Source organism: Triticum urartu, unplaced genomic scaffold (genome assembly GCF_003073215.2).
Source record: "Triticum urartu cultivar G1812 unplaced genomic scaffold, Tu2.1 TuUngrouped_contig_6864, whole genome shotgun sequence".
NCBI classification, from domain to species: domain Eukaryota; kingdom Viridiplantae; phylum Streptophyta; class Magnoliopsida; order Poales; family Poaceae; genus Triticum; species Triticum urartu.
In genome coordinates, this window is record NW_024117659.1 from 52 (window position 1) to 9,605 (window position 9,554).

The 9,554-nt window shown below is 46.1% G+C and overlaps 1 pseudogene; it reads right to left on the minus strand.

Annotated features, from left to right (window-relative positions):
- Positions 1-5,438: 5,438 nt before the first annotated feature.
- On the minus strand, positions 5,439-9,021 carry LOC125531185 (annotated as a pseudogene).
- Positions 9,022-9,554: the final 533 nt, after the last annotated feature.

Sequence of the window (9,554 nt, forward strand, 5' to 3'; positions counted from 1 at the left end):
TCAGGTTGCCGCATGCCATGGGCGAGCAGGTAGCCACATCTTCCGTGCTAGCCACTGGAGGCAAAGGAAGGACGGAAGCCAAGAGCAGCAGTAAGAGCAGGATGGCCATATCGTGGATCGTGGATGAGAGAAGCGAGGGTCGGGCATAAACTTCTGAAATTTATAATTCAAGCAGCTGAGGATTCTGGCAAGTGGCCAAGTGCTACTGATTCTAGAGGTTATTTATCCATGGAAAAGTACAGTAATGAGAGTACTCTATCTTGGAAGGGGAAAGTTGGTCGGGAGGAGCTCCGTGCCTATGAAGCACAATAGTCTACTAGTCAATCCCATCAACAGGGCATATAGGTAAACACCGACTCTTCAATTGTGACATATTTGACCTGACTCAAAATTAAAATTGACCCAAAGAAAACTGAAGGGCAATGGATGTGGCCAAAAATGCCAGCACAAATTTTGCCGTCTGCGTTGGCAAAACTAAATAAACCAGTAAACAACCCAAGGATTGGGAAAGTCAGTTGAACCAGCGCCTCGAATGTTTGACTACTCCGTTCTTCTCTTTTCTTTGATTTTTCCACAAACTAATTGGAGTATGACGACATTTGCTTTAGGTTCAATCTTTAAATCGTTTAGAAAAGAAAACTTCACCATGACTAATGCTTGGCGGCATCCCTTTTTTTAAAGGTTAGCATAGATGTGAGCATTTCAGACTACTCTGACTAGCCACCTGGTCTGACAGGCAGTTCTCCGTTCACTTTAGACTTCGATTACCGGGCATTGGTTAGGGTTAACCCACCATATATACTCCTATAATTTCCTATTTTTTACCCAACCATCCTATTAGTTGATTTCTCTTAAAGGAACCACCAATTTTTACAAAGTACTATCAATCAAACAAACATCCCAACAGCAAAAACCAAAAAGGAAGCATTATCCAGAACACCCGTACGGCTTACATATCTATGACTAAATGATAAAGTTAGCAAATTAAGCCTAGTTACATTTATTACAGGTCACATCAATGAATCAAATCGCGATCAAGATGCCAATAAGAGGACTCAAGCCAAGCTTCATCACAAAGTAATTCTCAGCACTGTCATATTCGACGTGTGACTCCTTGTGTAATACTTGTATACTCCTATACGTTGTCGTCATTTCGTAAAACACAATGCAACAATAAGGGTTGTCGAAAAATCAAACAAAGAAGAATTGAGAAGTCACTCCAGGGCTTACTTGGTGTGTTAATTAGAACTAGGGCCTAGTATTCCTAAAAAACTGGGGTGTGGTTCCTCCTAAAAATTGAATGAGGATTTTGTACTCCCTAGTTCCATGGAGCTCGAAATTCTGTAAAAAACCCCCAAAAAATTACACGATATGGGGATGTATACTTCATGTTTGTGTATTTTTATTGTGAAATACGTTTTGATGTGATCTACAGTTCTACGCAGAAAAATAAAATCATGAACTTTTATAGTGAATAATAGAGTACATGCTGCTAGAATTTCATTGGTTTTTTTCAGCTCACATGATTTTATCATGAAACTTTACAAACATGTATTGTACATCCCTATATACATGTGTAACTTTTGTTGGAATTAACCACGATTAGTAGTCTGTGTCCGGCTCGGACCAGAACAGTAGAACACATCACCGAATAGAACTTGTAGTGGTAGGCTAGATTAGTTACTATATAATCCTATGTATCCCCTGTAATCTTGTAACTCAGATCAAAAGAAATAAAGTATTAGGTGCGACACACACCTATTGCTATACATCAGCGCCTCGTATTTCGCGTGTGTGCCTGAGTACCCGGCGAGATCAATCGATCAAGTACGTCTAGCTAGCTTCTACGTGAGCAAGTCTCCTGTAGATCAATCAACCAGGCTGCTTGCTTGGTTAGGACGTGCGCGTCAACTCCTCAGCTAGCTCGTGTCATCTCGACGAACAAGCCTTCTCGTACGTACAGTCTACCGTACGGCCGGAAAGTACTCGGCCGGTTCGACAACTGCGTGATAGCTCTTGACGGAAAGTAATCGTCTACGAGCACGTACGAAATTTGGGCCAACAATTTTTTCAGAAAATGTTAAAGTTATAAGTTGATTTTTGAAAATTTCAAATTCAGGCTCCATGGTGCTGGAGCTCCATTTCTTTTGTAGAAAAGAATTAAGAATTAACTAGGGAAATCAATATGAAGAGTAAGAGTTTTCTTTAACAAGATGTGCAGAGTTGAGTTCCTGAACTCACCGCACTTATCGGGGCGCACGCCGTCGGAGCAACTGCAGGAAAACCCCATGCCGTCATTGGCGTACCTGCACCGGCCGCCGCTTGCCACGCAGTTGGAGCAATCGTCTGAGGCTACCGTCCACTCGAGAAGAAACCCCTGTCTCATGCTGGCGGCGTAGTCGCTGCCCTTTGCGAAGTCAAGGACCGGCACGACGGCGAGACGGCATGACGGAGGGAGTTGGCTCCGTTCACGCTGGTTGCCGTAATCCCCGCCAAGGCGGTAGAAGGATTCATTGGCGCAACCCGTACGGAGGAATCCTGGCGGTGTCGCCTGCTGCTGCTCCCTATTCTTCTTGCTGAAGGTGTACGGCCCCAGCCCAAGACTTAGCGAGATGTTGAACCACCACTTGGGGCAGCCGTCGTCGAGCGGGAGGTTGTTGTCCACGGCGATGAAGGAGGAGTTCTCGGCGAAGATTTGAAGGACCTGGTATTGCCCGAGCAAGGAGCGACTGAGGAATGCTTGGCCGCCGTCGCAGTTGATCTGGAAGGACGGCGACCCGCACGGCTGCTGATCTTTTTCCTCCATCCAGAACGGGTAGGCCACGGTCAGGTCGCCGCAAGTCTTGGGCGAGCAGGTTGCCAAATCTTGTGCGCTAACCAACGGAGGCAATCGAAGGAAGGAAGCCAAGAGCAGCGGTAAGAGCGGGATCATGATATCAGTGGATCGTGGATGAGAGAAGCTAGCGGGGATGGCGTGAAGATTATACGACTGGCCAGTCCTAGGAAGAAGCCAACGACAGCAACTGGTTTTGCCGCCATGCACGGAAGGGGACACACATGTACGTAGGACAGTTTCTCTTGCATTCTTTTGTCTAACTCCACTGTCAGATTGGAAATGTTGGTCAGCACTTTAGGTGACGACTTTGTCAAACGTCAAGCGTCCTCACTATATTACTCCCATTGGCTAGCTAATAATATTGCCCTTTCATACACTGACCCGGAAGACTGACTCCGAGACGCGCTGAATTGTGCAATTGAAAAGAAGTGTTGAAAAAAAAATGTGGCCTGCACCCCTGCACTGTGCACCAGTTCACCGTCATGCAAATCGCACGACTTGCACATATCCCATGCCTGTTGCTTTTGAAACGGGCGACATTGTTATATGGCCCCCCCCCCCCCCCAAAAAAAAACCCCCTTGACTAACAAACATAAGCTTCCCTTTTATTGACGAGTAGCGAGTAGAGACTTGTCTCCTGAAGTGGAGGACTACCAATCGAGTCTGATGTTTGATCTAGGCTTGAGTTGGTGCATGTCGGCAAGGAGTTCTAGGTTCGGCTTTCTGTTATCACCGATGAAAACCAATGGTTCTACATGGACTACAAGGTCACACTTGCTTCAGAAGACACATCGCATATGATAACTAGAACACCACTTCATGTGTGTGTGTGTGGGGGGGGGGGGGGGGGGGGGGGCGCGTGTTCTTGTCTTTTTCTAGCCAAACGTATAGTCGTGAACTTGCATTGTTACCTTGTTGAACGAGTTGTCTTTGTGCCGTTGTCCCGACTTTCACTCGTTCAACCTCATTGTCAACGATGAAAATTGGTGTCCCGTCTTCTCAGGCTGGACCCAACAATAAAACCACAAGTGAGTTATCCCTTTCAAAGGAGGTCTATAAAGGGTGACTTGGTCGTAGGTATTTATTTCGAGCATGTTTGGTTATTTACCAGCTCCATGAAATCCTGCACTCCGGCTCCTCCAAGCGAGTTCCCAATTTTCCATCAATGTTGAGAGCCAGGAAACTGTTTGGCTTGTTCGCTCCGCTCCGATTCATGAGATGGGCCGAAAGCCCAATAATCTGGCCCGTGGCCCATAGTGAGGGGAGGTGGTAGGATTGAAAAGGTGACATGCACGAGAGAAATAACACGAACAAACCGATACGCTTCACTTATCGGCGGCGGTATGTCGTAAATTGGATGAACTCCTCTGTTTTATGGATCTACGGAGCACCTCATTCCCCGCTTTGCGATTTCCAACTACAGACCGCTCCGTTCCGCTCTGTGGACTCCAGGGAGTTGCAGTGTTTGGGTCGGTTGTGGCTCCTCCGGGAGCGGAGTCGTGGAGCGGAGGGACTCCGAACAGGCTCTTCATATCTTGACATGATTCTACCATTGTTAGCCATCTCATGTACTCTACTTGTTCATATGACTTTTCGCCGATTATCTTGCATTTTTAATGGCATGAATTTGTGCGTCCGCAGACCAGAGTTTTGGAGATTTAACCTTTCTTTTTGAAAGGAAAAATGATCAAAATTGGAGAGGAAAATGATCTTCCAAATAATATAGAAGAAAAGGCAAAATTGGGCTGCCAAAACTAACTGGGCCACGTGGTTGCCTCCTGGGCTATACACGCCACAAAGTTTGTTTGGGCTTTCAGCAACTTGGGCCATCGGAAATCATTCCCCATTTCCTTCCATGAGTTTGTTTGGGCTTTCAGCAACTTGGGTCTTCGAGAAGACCTATGTCCTATAGCCCAAAATCTCCGGTGTTGCGCCGCCGCTGGCCGGCCGGTATGCGCCACTATTCCCCGCGCCACCCCCTTGTCGGCGCATCTGCGGCGTGCGGTGCCGTCGTGTCCCGCCCAAAGACCGCTCGGCGTTGGCGGCGGCTATGGCGGCGCCTGAGGGGCCGTGGAAGCGATGTTGTTTGGGCCGTGGTCGCCGGCGAGGTTGTGCGCGCGTCAAGGAATAGCACGGCGCTGCTTGATTGGGTGGATACAATCTACGGAGAGGACCAAGTAAGTATGCGCCTTCCGCTTCCACTTCCACGATTGTTCTGCTTGCGACGAATTGGCATATAACATCACAATGTTTAGACTGATATATGCATCCGGATTCTGAAATATTAGAGCCTAATCGTGTGTATTCAGTTTTTTCGGGAAATTTACAGTCAAGAAGTCCTCGGTACGTAGCTGTCTGCCTCGATGCCTTTTAGCAGTTGGAACACAAAACTTGTCAGAATACATTTCATTCCTTCTGTTCTCTATAACTTAGGACGCTGTCATGCGGATGCTTTTGATTCTTCTCATGCATAAATGGACTATATATGTTCTACTACAATGCCAAGTTTTGTTGTGCTTGTTCAATTTCTGAATGTACTCTAGTACAGGCCATATTCTCAGAGTGTTGCAAATGAATGTAGGTTCTTTGATTCACACGGCCTATCTGTTCAAAGAGTTGGCGATTGTTGTAGGATTTTTGAATTCACAAGGCTGATCTCCTCAGATCTGGTAGAACTTGAACTCTGTACATCCATATTGTGAGCTGAACTTTCACTGCAATGAGAGATACGCATGTAGGTCAAGTTATTGCATAATCATAATTGCACAGAAAAACAAAGGGACAAATATATGGGAGAAATATCTTACAGCAATCCAGAGAAGTTTTGCTTCGGTGGCATGTCCATGTCATCTGAGCTTCTCTCGAACATTTCTAGAACTTTGGTTATGGTAGGGCGATATGCAGGCAATATTTGTACGCACCACAATCCAATTAATGTCATCTTTCTTGCGATTTCCTCTGTTTCTCCTGTGACTTCACATGCTTGTAATCCATCATCTTGCGCAAAGTGATCATAAATCCAGTCTGGAAAATACTTTTCGCTGGATTTTGCAATAGTTGATTTTACGTTTCTCATTCCTCCAACCATCTCCAAAAGCATCATTCCATAACTATAAACATCTGACTTTGTTGAAACCACTCCAAATGTTCGAGAGTGAACTTCTGGAGCGATGAATCCAATTGTTCCTCTAGCACCAGTCATTGAAAGCTTGCTCTCCTTTGTATGGCACAGTTTAGCTAGACCAAAATCAGCAATCTTCGGGTTAAAATCCTTGTCTAGAAGGATATTTTGGGGCTTGATATCAAAATGGACAATACGTGTATTGCAGCTATGGTGCAAGTATTCGAGGCCACGAGCAATCCCGAGTGCTATCGCATAGAGCCTCTCCCATCCTAAAATTTCTTTGGGGTTCTCTGAGTAAATGTACTTATCCAAGGAACCATTGGGCATGTACTCATATATAAGAGCACGTTTTGATCCCTCCAAACAAAATCCAAATAAGCTAACAATATTAACATGAGAGGTCCTGCCAATGCTCATAACCTCATTCACAAACTCATCCCCATTTCCTTTGCAGTCATGCAAGAATTTCACAGCAACCGGACGATCATCGTGTAGTCTTCCTTTGAAAACCACACCATAACCACCTTTTCCAAGCTGATTGTTGCGAGAAGAAGTTATCTTCATTACATCTGAATACATGTATCTTTTTGGAGCTAGGGATCCATATGATACTATCATGGCCTCGTAATTCTTTTCAGTGTTGCTGCTAGTCTTCTTGCAAAGGAGAAACCATAGTCTTTTCCCCTTCCTATGCCATGTCAGTACATAGAAACATGCAAAGAGAAAGGTTGCAGCTGCTGATGTCATACCTGCGATGGAAGCAGATGTTATTTCCTTTTGTAAACCAGAAGTTATAATACATTCATATTGTGATCTCCAGACTATCAGTAGTTTAAATTTCTTTTACCACAAGAGTACATGGTAGCAAAAGTAGTATACATATGAAAAGATGGCAAACAATTTAGTGTACCTATTAGCATAATCTTCTTCCCTCTCCTTTCGCTACCTGGAATATAGCATAACATGTATGATTAAAAACAGTTTCACCCAATAGTATTAAGTCATTATTTTTCCAAAAGAAAGAGACAAGCATCATGTATGAATATTCAATACTCTGCCGATGAAGTATACAGAAAAAGAAACATTGCAAGATAGTGAAGAACAATAGAGAATGGACTTTCTTTTGATTGAGCATCTATGTCACCCCAATGCAGGTCTTACAAAAATAAATATTAGTTACAGGCCTAGTTTTGATAGTCAATATAAAGAGATTGCATAAATTGTGAACTATAAAGACGGTACATCTCAGTCTGCATAGCAATTAGCAGGAACGTGCGTGCTCTGTTTTTTTTTCTGCAAATGTCTCTGTTACCATCATGATCCACAGTGTACCAAATCCGAAGTGGCGCTTGGGGTACAAAACTAGACCAGTGCACATAAACAACATGCGTTCTGTTGAAATCGCACAAGTCAGTACATTTTAGTACGCAAAGTATAGTAATTAGCAGGTACATGCATGTTGCTTATTTTTCCAGTGAATCTCCTCGATACCAGATCGAAGAGTACTTAGTCTACAGAACTAAACTGGTGCACCCTTTTTTTACAGATCAAACTGACTATCACTATTATACGCGTGAAGCTCACCGCAGATGATCTTCAACACGCCGTCAGAGCAGTGGGATTCAAAGATATTGTAGGTGGTATTAACCTGGCAAAGCCCTCAGCTCTCCTCGCATGCCATGAAATCATCCGTCGTAAGAAACCCGCCCTTCATCAGCCGCTTGTAGTCCATTGCCGTTGCCACAATCAATGATTAGATAGGAAAGGGAGCAGAAGCATGGCTGAGCAAAACATGGCAGCTGCAGAGACATGAAACGGATCCATCTTCTTGCACCGTAGTAGCGCGTGTTACAAGCGTGCAAACTAGAGCAGAAAATCCCTTTTCTTCACAAAAAAAGGTGTGCAATCTAGATGAGAGACAAGAAGGAATCAATCAAGATTTTGTCAAAGTATCATTGTCATAGACTTGTCAATTTTCCAGTGACTTCAAAATCTTGATTAGTCTTTTTTTTGTGTGTGGTGGTGCAGGAATCAGGAAGACCGTGCCTTTTTGCCACTAGCAATGACCGATGGTGGCAGATAGCCGAAGGAGGTATAACAAAAAGGGACACGATGTGATGTGACTGCTGCTGGTGGACTAATGCTTCACTTTAGGATCCACATAACCAGTACGATTGATCAACGAAGACAACTATGGCATTTGTCACTAGATGTATTTCCATGTTCGGGAACTACTAACTAGATGAATTTCAAGTTTTCAGCTAGTAGCCTGCGGTGTAATTTTGAGTTTTAGAATTATGTAAATTAATTTGGAAGCTTACCGTCACATGTTGACCCACGCAGCATGCCATCGTGGCAGAGGCACACGAACTCCGCGGTTGCGTTGCTGTACCGGCACTGGCCGCCGCTAGCGACGCAGACGGGGCAGTCCACGCTGCCGGTGCCCGTCCAATCCAGCATGAACCCGCCCTTCAGCAGCCGGCTGTATTTGGTCGCCGTCGAGATTGCCGCCTCCGGCCCGAGCACTGGGAGGTAGGTATACGTGCAGGTGCAGCTCCCCGTGGGGATCGCCGGCGGTGTGTCCCGGTCATAACTCCCACCGGGGTATGCGAAGATGGGTCTATCGCAGACAGTGGTGGCGTTCACATACTTGGGCCCGCGCGGCTCCGTCCCGTTGCAGTCGAAGAGGAGGCACAGGGCCATATTGCTGGGGCTGATCTTGAACCGGCTGAGAGCTAGGCTGGACGACATGTTGAAGTCGGCGAGGCACACGCCATTCTCACCCCCGGCGAATCTGATGTGGGAGGCGACGAAGGTGCTGGCCACGTAGTCGATGCTGAGGACTTGGATGGCGGAGCCACGTATGGAAGCCGAGGTGTTGCTGCTGGCGCACCAGAGCTCAAAGGCCGGCCGGGTGGCCACAGGAGGGCTCTGACGGGGGGCGGCTGGGCGTTCCGAGCCAGAACGGGTACTCGATGGTGAAGTTCCGGCACGCCACCGGCTCACACTCGCATGTGCCCGTTGATGGAAGAGGAACAGTAAGATCAAGATGAAGATACATGCCAGCATTTTGATTGAGGAGGCTGACTTTGGTAATGGCGAAGGATGGCTCTAGCTAGCTCAAGAGATTGAAGATAATACAAATATAAATTGTATGTTAGCCAACGACTTCTTTTGCGGAGATTAGCCAACGACTTTGACTGGTTCTGTGTGTCTGTAGGCACTTTCACTTTTCTATACCCACTAGCTAGAGAGAGCCAGCATCCAAATGCGCATAGCGCTACAAGTCGAGATACAAGAGGTACATGAGGAGGCAAGCAATTTTAATATGGTACATGACCGACGAGGAAAACGAAGCCGAAGTGAAGGCCCAATTGGACGCCCATTTTGGACCGAAACTGCCACCGCCGCCAAAGGAGAAAGTGCCTGAGGAACAGCTCCCAAGCCTGTTGACTTAGACTATGAGCGCCAAATCAGGAAGGCATATCGAGCACAACAAAAAGAAGGAGTCGAGCTCGAGCACGAGCCAAGCAGCTGCCAAAAGAGCGGGAAAACCGTTCCCCCGGTGGGAAAAAAGTCGGCCCCCCCCCCCCC